This window comes from Mirounga leonina, unplaced genomic scaffold, assembly GCF_011800145.1.
Source record: "Mirounga leonina isolate KUSES-001 unplaced genomic scaffold, KU_Mleo_1.0 Mir_114, whole genome shotgun sequence".
Taxonomy (NCBI): Eukaryota; Metazoa; Chordata; class Mammalia; order Carnivora; family Phocidae; genus Mirounga; species Mirounga leonina.
Genome location: NW_023270265.1, coordinates 53,184,904 through 53,198,964, shown reverse-complemented (window position 1 = coordinate 53,198,964; position 14,061 = coordinate 53,184,904).

Sequence of the window (14,061 nt, the reverse complement as noted above, 5' to 3'; positions counted from 1 at the left end):
CCAGGATGTTTTATTTTATTTTATTAAGACGCATTTATTTATTTGAGGGAGAGGGAGAGCATACACCCATGCTCATGCGAGCAGAGGGAGGGGCAGAGGGAGAGGGAGAATCTCCAGCAGACGCAGGGCTGGATCCCACGACCCTGAGATCACGCCCTGAGACAAAACCAAGAGTCGGACGCTCCACTGACTGCGCCCCCCGGGCACCCCAAGTTCCTCGATCTTTTAAACCGTTCGCCCAAATGTTTCCAATCACAGCTCACATTTTCTAGCACACATTCCTTTGGCGTGGGCTGCCTGTGGCCGCCTGTGATTGATCGATCTAATGCCCTCTTGTTGGACAATTATCGGCACCCACTGTTCACGGGACCTGCAGCAAGCAGCAGGAAGCATGGGCTCACTTCACACCCCCCGACGACGTGGGACGGAACAACTGGGCGATAATGAGCGCCGGGGGGAGGTGGGGAAAGCGGAGCCTTGCTCTCGGCTGCTGGGGACGCAGCCTGCGTGGCCGCCGTGACACACAATTAAGCGGTTAAGCGGAGAGTCCCTATGACCGGCAGCTCCGCTCCAGACATGTGCCCAAGAGAAACAGAAACACATGTCCACAGGGGAGCGTGGGCACGCGTGTCCACAGCAGCGGTGGTCCCAGGGGCTAGAAGGGGCCGCACGCCACATGTCCGACGATGGATGGGTGGATCCGCAGAACGCGGCTCATCCACACGGCGGAATAGTACTCAGCCACAAAGAGGAATGCGTGATGAACACATACCACGCCACGCCACGCCACGGAGGGACCTTGAGACCGTGGCGTCAGAAGCCACATGTTGTCTATCCCACTCCCATGACAAGTCCGGGAACGGGTAAATGGCTGGAGATGGAAGGTAGGGTCGTGGCCTCCAGGCACCAGGGAGGGTGAGGCAGGGGCAGGTTCCTGGTGTGGAGGTGACGACCTCTTACAGAGTAGACTGTGCTGACGGATGTACGTCTCCATGAACAGACCCCCGACGTGCACACTTTAAATGGGGAATTGTACGGCATAGGAGTTGTATTTCAATAAAGCTATTTTTAAGGGGGGTTAAGAATAGGGCACCCTCCACAATTCTGAAAAATGGACAGAGGTGCTGAAAGATACATGAAAGGCCATCCGCTGCCCTCTCGAGTGCCTGGCTGCAGGGCGGTCTCCGCTTCTTCTCCAGTGACCGCCGGCCGTGGCCAAGACGGGCCACATCCTGCCGGGCCTGCCCAGGTCCCGTCCAGTCCTGCTCGGCGGGGTTTCACGGCTCCGTGCAGACGGTCTGCATGGTGGCAGATTTCAGGAGAGTGGACATTGAGCGTGAGTGGAGCCAGGCCCTGAGCTGCCCTAACGCGCTCAGCCCTTTGCACCAACAGCCTTGAAAGTGTCCTCATGGTTGGATCCCGGGGCCTCTCCCCCGGGGCCCTCTCCCAGGGAGCTCGACCTCTTCAGACAAGGACAGACTTGCTCAAGGCTTGTCATAAACACAAAACCATGGCAACCAATAGCATGTCCAAAAGTCAGGAACGGCGAATTCCTTCGGAGTCCTGCACAGGGGACGTTGGGCAGCCATTAGATTTCTTTCGGTTTTGAACACATTTTGATGCATGAAAAAATGTGTAAGAAATGATGTGTACAGAACGATTTCAACAGCTCTATGTGTGTCTGTGTGTGTGTGTGTGCATAGCCCTCCTAGAGAAATATACCAGACATAACTATGATTATCTCTGGTGGGTGTGATTATGGGCAATTTTAATTTTCTTCTATATATATATTTTCCCCATTTTCTTAATAACATAAACAGCTACAGTTTTTGTAGTCAGAGCAGGGCCAAACGAGAAAGTACACAAAGGGGCTGGCCAGCAGGTCATCCTGAGGATGGCTTAGGGTCTGTATTTGCAGGAACTGAGGTTGAATTATTGGCCCATGTGTAGACGGGCTACCCCGACCTCAAGGAGGAGGCGGCTGCTGGAGGGAATCCCCAGCATTCCCATAAAGCCCTGGTGAGGCTGGGGTCAAGGCCGAGCCCAGGGCGATCAGAAGCCCACAGGCCCCAGCCCCAAAGTCGAGGCCACGTCATCCTGGAGCGTGAGTGTCCCAAATGGGAGCTCGGGGTGGGCTGATCTGGGGTCACTCTCCTGCTGCTATTCTCTGCACTCAGTGGGGCCCCGGACACGTGGCCTGGATTCGTGGTGAGTGGGGCACACCAGAGGTCGCCAGCAGTCTCTGGGGTGTCCAGTGGGACCCAAACCCCAGAGATCCCTCAGAGGGCAGGAGCAGCTTTGGCTTCCCAGTGCTTGGCTGGGGCTCGTGTGTGGGCAAGGGGCCCTTCCCACACCCTGATTTCCCTATGAATGTCAAAGACCAGGGGAGAGAGAGAGAGAGACAGGGAGGGAGGGAGGGAGGGAGGGAGGGAGATTTTAAGGACTGGCTCAAGTGGCTGTGGGGGCTGAGCAGCCCTAAATCTCCAGGGCAGGCCGCAGGCTGCACACCCCGGGAAGAGCTGGGGCCCAAAGGCTGCCTGGAGACAGATCCCCTCCTCCTCAGGGACCTCAGTCTTTTCCTCTTGACACCTTCAACTGATTGGATGAGGCCCACCACATAATGGAGGGTATAAAATAATAGAAAAATTATAGGTTGGCCTCTGTCCCCGTCCCTGACACAGAGGTCCTAAGTCCCTTGGAATTTCCTGCTGACAAGAGTGTCTTTTGTTCTAATGAGGTGACTCTGGGTGGGTTCCTGGATGGGGGCCGGTCACCAGAAAGACCATGCCGTGGTTAGAGCTTGGAACATTCATCCTTACAGCCCCACCATCCTCTGGGACGGGGAGAGGACTGGAGACTGAGATAATGCTCAGTCGTGCCCACGTGATGAAGCCGCTGTAGAAACCTCTGACAGGCGTGGTTCGGAGAGCTTCCAGGTAGATGAACACACCCATGTACTCTGAGGGAAGCACAGCCCAGCCCTACCCAGACAGAAGCTCCTTTACTGTAAAAGAAAGTGGTCCAAGTACATGGGAGCTTCTGAGTTCTGTGAGCTCGTGGGGCAAATAAGTAAATCCCGGGCTGGGGAGTGGTCCAGGGAACCTCGGATTTGTAGCAGGTGGGCTGGAAACAGTGGGTGCCGGGGGGGGAGGACAAGCGAGCGGCATCTGGAGAGGGGCCATCTCCTGGGACTGAGCCCATAACCTGGGAGGTCTGCCCCAACTCCAGGGAGTGTCAGGCTGAACCAAATCTAGGACACCAGCTGGTGGTGAAGAGAGCTGCTCAGGGCAGGGAGAAGCTCACACTGCTGGTGTCAGAGGGGTGACGCATGTGTGTGGAGGGGGGACGGGGAGGGAGGGGTGGCGCGTGTGCGTGGACGGGGGACGGGGAAGGTTTCTTCCAGGCCGGTGTTCTGCCTCACTCAGGTGGCCGAGGGTAGCGTTCAATCTCACCTAAAACACCTGGCATGTCATCTGGCTGTGACCGTGGCCCCGCCGAGCCCAGGGGTGAAACGCCCCATCGCAGCTGCCGAGGCTCCAGTGGGCCCAGCGGGCCACGGCGCCACGCCCAGACCACACGTGCCAGGGGGCACTGTGTACCAGCCGAGAACGACCAGGGCCCCCTCCCGGTCCTCTGGCCACAGCCCCCCTGAGACTCAGGCCGAGCTGAGGCTGACCCCCCCACCCCCGGCCCCAGGCCCCAGCAGGCGCCCAGCCCTGGGCCACCACCACCTGGCCTTGAGGCTCAGTTGTGCCCGAGCTGCTGCCCAGGGTCGTTAATTAATCTGAACAAGGACCATGGTTCTGCTGCTGCTTCCGGAACCGGCAGAATCCGCGCTGAATTCCACTTGGTGACAATGACAGATGGAGCGCTCCTCCCCTCTCCGCCCCCAGGCCCCGCGCACGGCGACTGGAGCCTGCCGGCCTCCATTACTGCCGCAGAAGGGATCTCTGGCGGGGCGCCGCTCGCATGGGCCCGGGGAGGGCAGGCTCGGGGAGGGCGCGGGGGGCCAGCCCTGCACAGGGGGTGGGGGGCGGCGGGGGCCGGGGGCTGCGCCCAGTGCGGCCACGCCGCTGATACCTTGTTTGTCTTTATCCAGTGTGAGCTCAGAGGGGAAACAAACGTGCTTGTTGGGAACGCTAGCCATGAACTCTGCGTGTTCTTATTCTTTCTTTGCCACGACGCACGCGCACTCTGCTGAGCAGACTAGAAAATCTATATATTGGCTCCAGTGTGCGTCTCTTCAGGGACTGGGTCTGCCACGTGCCGCCTGCTCCCGGGGTCGGGGCGGGGGGCAGAGAAGTGGGGGAGGGAGGGCACGGAGGGAGGCCCCCCACACCTGGACAGAGGCACCGTTTCCTAGCCAGCCCTCCGCCCCTTGTCACTCTCTGTCCCCCAGTCCCTTCTTCCTGGGGGCCTGGGCATAGGCCATGGCCCCATCTGCACTGGACACAGGGCCCCCTGGGCCCCCATCTCTGTAGTTTCAACACAGTGGACCCCTTGGGGCGCCCCATCCCTGGCCCCAGGAGGTGGCTCCCTCCCAGCCCTTGGGTGGGTCCAGGCCCTCAGGGGTGCTCTGCTGGCCGGGGCTGGGCCTGCTGAGCCAGAGCCCCTCCTGACCAGGCCTCCCTGCTCTGTGCCCAGCCACGTGCCTGGAGGATGGGGTGGCTTCTCCTGGTGCTGGGCATGGAGGGGAGCCGAGGTCCCAGACACAGACTGAGGTGCTGAAGGTGCTTTAGTGACCACAGAGCTTCTGTCTTGTCTCTGGCCCACTCCTCAGCATGGATGCAGAGCCCAAGATGGGGCAGGGACGGGGCAGCTGGGTTCCTGGCAGGGGGGTGAATGGCGCTGCCCCTCTGGTCAGCCCCTGCTCCCTGCATTTCCTGCCAGTGGCCTCCAGCTTGTCCTCACATTGCTGTCACCAAGGAGCCCCACACAGTCTGCCACAGTCCACACTGCAGACCTGCCTGGGACCTGCCCCCAGGCCCCCAGGTCCCCAGGTGAGGGGCCGCCAAAGCTCCTGGATCTCCCAGCCAAGCTGCACACACCCACACACCATAGAACAGGCCGCGCCGCAAGGGAGGGTCCTGGGTTTCCTGGCACAAGGAGTGACCTGCTTACCTCTTGTGGCCCCATGATTTATGTGCAGATTGGGGGAGGGGCAGAGGAGGGCCTGAGGGGTGTGGCCTCCAGCATGTCCCAAGGGGCGCCTGTGACCTGCACCCCCACCACTATGACCTCCATGGTGCCCCAAAGCCGCTGGGTGTGGTACCCCACGGGGACTCAAAGGGTGGGCTGTTCCCTGGAGAAAGGGGGTGGGGGAGGGAGAGGCTGAGCAGGGCCGGGGGAGGAGGAGGCTGGGTGCTGGGCTTTGAGGACCACCCCCAGCAACTGGAGGGTCCTGCCTCGAGCCGGCCAGGCCTGCCCGGCCCCTCGGAGGACCACGCCACCCACCAGGCCAGGCCAGGGCTGAGCCCCAGTGACCACACAGGTGGGCCTGCTGTTGTTTGCCAGTGGGGCTTTGCCGGAAGGCCTGGGGCGGGCGGGGAGTGGCGAGGGGACCTTCCCAGGTGGACTGTGGTGCTGGATGGGCCAGGCTGCCCGTCCTGAGCCTCCAGGCACAAAGAGACACACTCACATACACCCGCACACAGACCCGGGGCCCTTGGACACAGACCCACACCCCCACTCTCTCTCTCACACAGGGACACGCACACCTTCCCACCTGGCATCTGCAGCTGCCCCCACCCCCCAGGCAGGCCTGGCAGTCGGCTGCAGTTTCCTAGGGAACCGTGTCACCATTATGGTTGCAGAGTCTCAGGGGCCCCCCACGTGCGCCAGACAAGCCTCCTGGAGCCCGCTGGGGCCTCAGGCTGCAGGTGGGCACCAGCTGGAAGCAGAAGAGATGACACGTGGGCAGAGGGGGCCCGGTGGGCAAGGGACAAGCCCCAAGAGACTCCCCAGAGTCCCCTGAACCCGGGCTCTGATGCCCCAGAGCCCGGCCCTGCCCCTGCCCAGCCATGTGGCCACAGCCCCCATCAGCAGTGCCCCCGGGCAGGGTCCCCTTCCTCAGATGCCCGCTCTCCTGGAGACAAGCCATTTCCTGAAGAAGCAGAGGGGCAGGAAGAAAGCCGGCCATGAAGTCCTGCTCCCCCAGGAGAAGGGACAAGGACAGCAGAGCTGGGCCGCGGTCAGGGACACCTCTAGGAAAGGGGGGTCAGGATGGGACCCTCATTTCCCGGGCAGGGCGTGGTCCTGCGCCTCTGCTGGAGCCAGAGGAGGGACCACTGCCAAGACCCTGTGTCTACGTGCTCATGGAGGCCAGGCAGGCCAGAGGCTGAGAGAGGCCCTGGCCACGCAGAGGGGCTCATTCGTGCTGTCCCACAGGCTCCGGGCTTTTGGGGTGAAGGCCATGCGGGCTCGGCGCTGGAGTTCCCTGCAGAGAAGGCCACTCCTGGAGGCAGCCAGGCTCAGTGACCCACACCACGCTGCCGGCACCAAGGCTTGGGGCTGTGGGCAGCAGAGGGCAGGGGCCGCCAGCCAAGGTCCGGAGCCAGTCTCCTGGACTCTGCGGCAGCCTTAATCACTCTCTGATCTAGAAATGCCAGAACGTTATCCAAGTCTTCCCAACAGAGACCTGCACAGAGTGCAGAGCCTGCTGCAGCTCGTGCCCAAGGCATTGCCCCCAGGTGCAGGCGCCCCTGCGGACCACGCCGGCCCGGCCGCCGGCCCAGGGAGGCGAGGCTGCGGAGCCAGGGAGATGGGAATTCAAATCCTGGGGCTGCAACGTAGCAGCTGGGGGGCCGCTCTGAGCGGCTGCTTCCCTACTGGGAGATGGGCTGGTGTGGGGACTGGAGACGGCGTGTGTCACCACGTGAGGTCACACGGCAGGGAGCGGGCTCACGGAGCGGAGCGGAACACACGGGTGCTCCGTGATGACGGGCAGCTGGGACCCGGCCGTGCCGGGAGTATTTACGCCATGGAAACTGGCAAATGCTGTCAACAGAGCTTTTCATTCCCCAGGAAACGGCTCCCTGAGCAGAGCACAGGTCCGCCTTTGCACACTGTTGTCCTTGCGCCCGACACAGGACACTGGGCAGACACGGGGCGGGGAGAGTCACCTGGCAGGTCAGAAGTGGGCTGCCTGGCTCTGAGCAGCTTCACCAAATCATCCTGGAGCTTGACTCCCGGGGCAGGAGGGCGCCCAGGGAGGCGCATGACCGCCCTGAGCTGTCGCGCCTACCGGGTGAAGCTCTGCCCAGTCCCTGGCCCAGGAATGACCCCGACACAGATAAGTCCCTCTGCCAGAGGCCTGGACAGCTTAGGCCACGTGCCAGCCAACAGGTAGGACTGAGTGTGCCAGGGCCTTCCTTTGGGGCTCTTTGTGGGGCACGGGGGCCAGGGCATGGACGGGGGGCAGGTGGGTGCTTGGCTGCAAAGCTGGGGCAGGCGCAGCCGACCACTGTCCTTCCTGCAGGGAGGTCTCCAGCACACCCTGCCCGACTCGCGCCTTGGCTCAGAACCAGGCCCCACGTGGGGGTGCAGACACCACGGAAGGAATAGGGATGGCCAGAGGCTGAGCCCCAGGGGTGCAAGGGGACATTCAAGTCCTAGCCTGACTGACCAGGCTCTCTCTCAGGCCCTGAACAGGCCTGAACAGGCTGCCCATCCTCCCCACCACCAGGTGCCCACTTGGACTAGCGACTTGGGAGCGACTCCACCTGACCCACCAGCCAGACCGGCCCTCGGCCTCCAGGGAGGGAGGGAGGGAGGGATCGATGGTGGACAGGGTGCCTGCTCTGGGGTCCAAGGGCAGAGAAGGGCGTCGGCCCCGAGGAACGAGGTCACAACAAGTGGGGAAGAAAATGGCATGTGTGGGCACGGCAGGGGGACAGTGGGAGGCCCGGGCACCTGGGGGGGATGGCAAGCCAGGGAGGGCCTAGCAAGGGGGCAATGAGTGGGGACCCTGAGCGGCTGCTCCGGCCCAGGGCTGAGGCCGACCATGACAGCGCTGTGCACACAGGGCCACACTGCAAGGGGCTCTGTGCTTTGCGGCCCACGGAGCCCCGCCTGCAGGAGGCCTCTCCCTACAGCCCCCAGGGTGATGCTCTCCCCTCCTCGGGGCCTGAGCGTCCCTCCGGGCAGCACATATGTCCCAAGGCCTGGGGCAACCACGACGGGAGCCAGGCCCAGGCCAGGCCATACCTGCTCTGCCCGGCTCGTCCTCAACACCGCACTCAACAGTTTGCACAGCGTCGTTCATTCAGGAGGAATCCGCGTGGAGATGACCCCGGGTGCAGGTGCACAAAGGTCTTGGGCCTCCAGCCTGCAGGGACCCTTTGCAGGCTGGACGCAGGGCTCCCCCGGGGCTCAGGGAGCTGCCGCGGTCCCGGGAAGACATTGAAACGCAGCCTCCGCACCTGTTCTGAGGAGGGAGCTGATTACACTCACTCTTGCGGAGCCTCATGGACTCCCGTGATGAGCCCGCCTCTGGTCCACGTGAGGTCCCCGAGGCAAGCGTCTGCGGTACCACAGCAGGGCTGAGTGCACTCGGCTGCCGTCATGGCGCAGAGTTCAAAAACAACGGATTTGGTTTTGAAAACCCATTCTCTATTCCCATTGGCCTGTGTTCTTCTGACTTTGCAAGTGTTCAGTGTTTTTTTTCTAAATCAGGGATCCTTAATTCAGGGGGTCCGTGAACTTAGACGGGAGAAAATGACATCTTTATTTGCACTAACCTCCAACTGAAATTTAGCGTTTCCTTCTACTGGGATGTCCGAGGTCCTGGGGATTTTGTCCCTCACCGAAAGCACAGATGCGTCTGTATCGTGGTCCACGTGTGGCAGACACTTCAAAAGTCCACGCTTTCCACAACCTCAAAACCACGGCGCCTCTCGCCTGCCAGGAGCACGCCCATCACCACATCACACGTCTGCTTCTAGCGTTTTGATAATTATTGCCAAATAACTGCTTTCATTTGTGAGCGCGTGTGTCTTTATTCCTTTAAAACATTAATGAACAGGTGGAGCGAAGGGGGTTTTCAGGGCAGTGAAACGATCCCACGGGACATCATCATGGTGGATTATGTCACATGCATTTGTCAAAACCCACAGAACAGATGGCTTTGCACAGTGACCCTAGTGTAAACCGTGCACATTATCCAGAATAATGTCTCAGTACTGGCTCGTCGATTGCAACAAAGTAGCACACTCGTGCAAGGCGTGAAGAACAGGGAGGGAAGCCGAATCCTGTGAGGAGGAAACTCTACTATCTGCCTAACTATCCTGTAAACCCAAAGCTACGCTAAAATATAAGGTTCATTTAAAGTCTATTAATTATGAAAACAACTGTCCCCAGGCTGCCAAAGCCCCCTCCTCCCCAGGGAGCAGCGCGGGACCTGGGGACCGCCAAGCCCTCGACAGGTCCCAGGGCCACTGCCCACGGCCAGTGACAACCACGGGACAGAGGACACTGGAAGCAGGATGGCGAAGAAGGTGCAGTCCGTGTTGACACGTGCATGCAAGCATGCGGCAACCACCAACAGCCCCCTCTGGGACACGCCCAGAACGTTCCATTCCCAGCTTTGCAGATCTGAAATTCTTCGTTAATGCTTTTCATTCTGAATGCACGTGTGGTTTAATCTCAGCATTGCTTTCAAAAAGCTCATTTCTGAAAAGAAACAAGGTATTGGCGTTTCTGCAGCGATGTTTAACATCTGTCGCATAGTCTGGATATCGCCCTGGCGGGTGAAACACTCTCCACTCCCAGTAAATACTAACCCAACCACAGATCCCTGGAGAAAGAGATACATTTGCTTGTGAACGACCATCCGTGCTGTCTGTTTAGATGTATAGCTCTGGCAGGATTTTTTTCCATTTTAAAATCTCAGAGCCAAATTCAGTTTAACAAGCTAAATGATTAGTCTACTTCAGAGCTAATGTGTTTAAAGTTGGAATGGAACACATCAAATATTTCAAGGAAAAAAGGCACAATATGTGAATCAGAAAGCAAGGATTCCTCTAGAACTAAGCTGAGTGACGGCTGTTTGTGGGGAGTGCGTCAGCCGGCGGGGGCTCGCTCGCTCGCTGTGTGACCCGTCTGGACAGAGCTCTGAGGCCCCAGTTCGCTGCCCCGAGAACACAGCCTGATGCAAAAACCAAGGCCCCATACTAAGACCACAGGCCGGGGAGCACTCGTCCGCCTGGGCGTGCCCTCCACGTCCTGCCAAAGCCACATGCTAGGTCACTGAGGGTTTTATTCCCCACTGCGAGATGGCGGTGGGGACATGGGTGGGCCCGGAAACGCAGCGGGCTCAGCCAGGGAAGCTGGTGACCAGAGCGCCAGGTCAAGGGATCAGGCGCCGGTGGGGTGGACCCAGCTCTTGCCTGAAGGAGCATCCCACGGGGGCTTCGGGCTTCTGGGGCGTGACGCTGAGTGGCCAGGCCAGTGGGGCTGGGGACAGGCTACAGGTGGTTGCCCGAACGCCTCGTCACTTTCCTCTCCAGCCTCAGTGGAACAGTCGTGATGGACCGGCGGACCTCAACTCATCCTATGGGCACCGCTGGTTAGGGACCATCCCCAAGGGAGACGTGTGACCAGAAAGGCAGCTTGAACTGTGTGACCGAGGAGCGCTTGGGTTCTGCCTGTGCCCCACCCCAACCCCCGCCTGGAGTCCCAGCCCCGCTGGCTACCCTCTCAGGAGCTCTCTGGCGGGTGGGGAGGAGGCCCGCATCTTGCCGGGTCGGGGAGCCGGGCCCCAGGCCAGAAGCCAGGGTCTCACTCAGTGCCTGCTCTTCAGGGTCACAGCGGATCCCCTGAGATTGCACATCCGTCACGACACTGTCACGAGAAGGATGCAGTCTCCCGACCCTGAGGCCCACACGGAGTTGCTGCTTGCTCCTGGCGGCCAGACAGACACAGCCGATGCCCGCCGAGAGAAAGCTGCGTGAAGAAAACGTGGCGCTCACACGGATGGACGAAGACTCGCGGGAGACGGAAGGAAGCGCGGACAGGTGCTACCAGGCACACGGTCGTCGGAGATGCTGTGCTCCGTGAGGGAAGCCAGACACAGTCCACAAAGTGTAGGACTCCATCTGCACGAACAGCCCACAACAGACAACCCCCGAGAAACAGATTGCCAGGGGCTGGGGGACGGCTGTCGGGGGCCGATGGGCGTGTTCTAGAATATTCTAGAAATCACTGCACTGCACACAGTGAACAAGAGGCCTGAAGCCATGTCCGCTGCCTCTCAGTAAGCGTGTTTTTGAGAGAACCTCTTCCCTGTCTCCCTGGGGGGCGGGGCGGGTGGTCTGAAGGGCTCCCCAGACTCTCGTGCGTGTCTCTGTTGCAAAACCATCATACCCTAAAAATACGCAGTGAATTGCTCAAACAAATCATTACGACCATTCTCTCTGTGACAAATAGCCATTAGGAGCCTCAGGCTTGAAACTGAATCCAGATTAGGGACCTGGGGTCTGGGACCCTATCACAGCAGTTGGCCCTAAATTCTCCCCTTCCTGCTGCCCCATGGGTGCCGGTCCTGGACACCGGTCCCCAGCGGAACCGCAAGTGGTGGGAGTGAGGGAGAGGGGAGGGAGCTGATGGGAGCTGGTGGTTTGGGCAGGGCCTCAGGGACCCCCTGAAGCAGGACCCAGCTGCCCCCAGCCTTCTTCCTCGTGGGGGACGGTCCCCTCCTGCTGAGGCCCAGTGCAGGACCAAGCAGCCCAGCCACGGCTCTCCTCCATCCCCATGGTGGTCTGCAGCCCACGGAGTGCCACTCCCACCGTGAGGGGCTCAGGCTCTCCCCTGTGCTCCCCGAGCCCCCAGCCTGCACCACCCCTGGTGCTGCCCACACCCGTCCACGGCCCCTCACCCCCTTCTGCAGGCCCCCATCCTGGGCCCCACCCTCAGCGCTCCCCGGTGCCCTGCGCGTGGGGCGGGGGGCATGTCTGCTCCTGGCCCTCCTGGCTCCCTCCTCCTGTCTGCATTCCTAGCTGTTCCCTGAGGCCCAGCTCACACCTAGCTGGTCAGGATGCCCTCTGCCTGTCGACACCCCTGCCCTGATAAGGACTGGATGTTTGTTTCCCCCCAAAATCCAAATCCAGGGGTTGAAGCGTAACCCCTGATGGGCTGGCATTTTTTTTTTGGAGATGGGCCTCAGGGAAGCAGTTCCATTTAGATGAGGTTGTGAGGGTGGGGGCCCCATGGTGGGGTTAGCATAAGAGCATAAGACGAGGTACCAGGCTCATTCTCTCTCTGTCTCAACCACCCAGTGTCCAGGGCTTTGGGGTCCTTCAATCCGGCAGGCCCCTCCCCTAGGACGGGCCTCAGCCTAGCCTCAGCCTCCTTGTCAGCAAGATGAGGACCCTGATCCCTGACCCCCCTTCAGGCTCCTTAGGCTGCACTCAGGTTTGGGGCCCCTGGGTCCCTGCCCTCAGCCCCACCAGGAGGGAGGGGAACCCCCTGCCCTGCCTCCCTCACGTGGTCGGGGATGTCCAGTCCGTGAAAGCACAGGGTCGAGGGTGCTGGCCGCCCTGCCAGAGGCCTGAGGGCCTTCCACTCTGATCTCTGCTCTCCAGGGTGAGGAGGCCTGCTCTGGCCACAGGTGGGGCTGCGAAGGGTGCCCTTGCGGGTGGCGCAGCAAGGAGGCGGCCCTGGTGACAAGTCACTGACTGGACCCAGGACTCCAGGACCCAGAACCCAGAAAGGCCACACAGGCCCCGGCCCCAGGCCGGCTGATAGCTGCCCCACAGCGTCAAGGGGGTCGAGATGCCCGCGGCACACACCCCGGGCCGAAGGCAGAAAGGGGGTGGGTGGGAGCCCCCAGGATGCGCGTGCCCTGGGAAGGTGAGCAGAACCTCCTGGGTGGCGGGAGGCCGAGGGCCGACACCTACCAGTGCCCAGAAAGGCCCCCCAGGGAGAAGTGTGCAGAAGGCCCGTCAGGTGAGGAAGGGGGGAGGGGAACTGCATGAGATTTTTATTTTCTTTTCTACGTTTATTTTACTAATTTTCTTCCACCAAAAGTGGTTATTTTAGGATGAGGGAAGCAGAACCCTTGCAGAAGGGGGAGGGGTACCAACTGGTACCCCTCCCCCCCCATACCCTGGCATGGTGGGGGGAGGGGTGGTGGGGGAGGTGGCCACCTCTGCAGGATCCCGAGTGTCCAGGGCTTTGGGGTCCTTCAATCTGGCAGACAGGGGATGGGGAACCAGCTGGAAAATGTGGGCACTTGTGGTCACTTGCAGGTCCCTTGCATGGCAAAGACCCTCGGCCACAGCGAGGACTTGATATGTATCTCCTCTCCCCCACTCCCACTGCCCCCAAGAGCAGCCGAGCAGGACACATGTGACGGATTCCTGCACTTTACGGGGGAGCAGAAGCCAGCTGTCCTAGGGCCCAGCTCCCCCCAACCCACCACGTCTGTGGCCCAGGCCCTGCCCCCATCGTGAAGCCCAGGCTGCCCGAGGCCCAGGCCCTTAGGCAGCCTCACACGGCCCCATATGGCCAGGTCATGAGCCCATGGGGTCCGAGGGCTGGAAGAGGGGGTCGGCCTCCCTGGCAGGGGCAGGATGAGCCTAAGCCTCAGGTCCCAAGTCCCTTCAGCAGTACCCTGAGTCATGCCCTCTCCAGGCCTTGGCTCCCCAACTAAACAATGGGGTAGCACCCCCACGTTGCCTGTTGCAGGGACCAGCATAGGACGCTGGTTTCCGGGGCTGCTCTGCAAGTCTGGGTCTCCCTCCTCCATCCGAGGGCCCCTTCTATAGCAGAGGAAGCCCCTCCAGTCCTTAGACCCACCACCAGCCCCTCCTCAGACCCCCCCACAGCCAGCAGCAGTGTCCCTCTGCCCTGATTGGCTGGTCTGGAGAGACACTGAATGTCTGTCACCCCAGGGTGTCAGGTGGGAGCCAGGCCCCTATAAGCTGTGGGCTGTGGGCCTCCACTGTCCTTCTCCTCAACACGGGTTCAGCCCAGAAACGCCGGTGCTAAGGAGACCCCAGGCCCTGGCCCCGAGAGCCCACGTGGGCTCAGCCCTGGTGGCAGTTCCTGCAGCGCTGTCCAGAC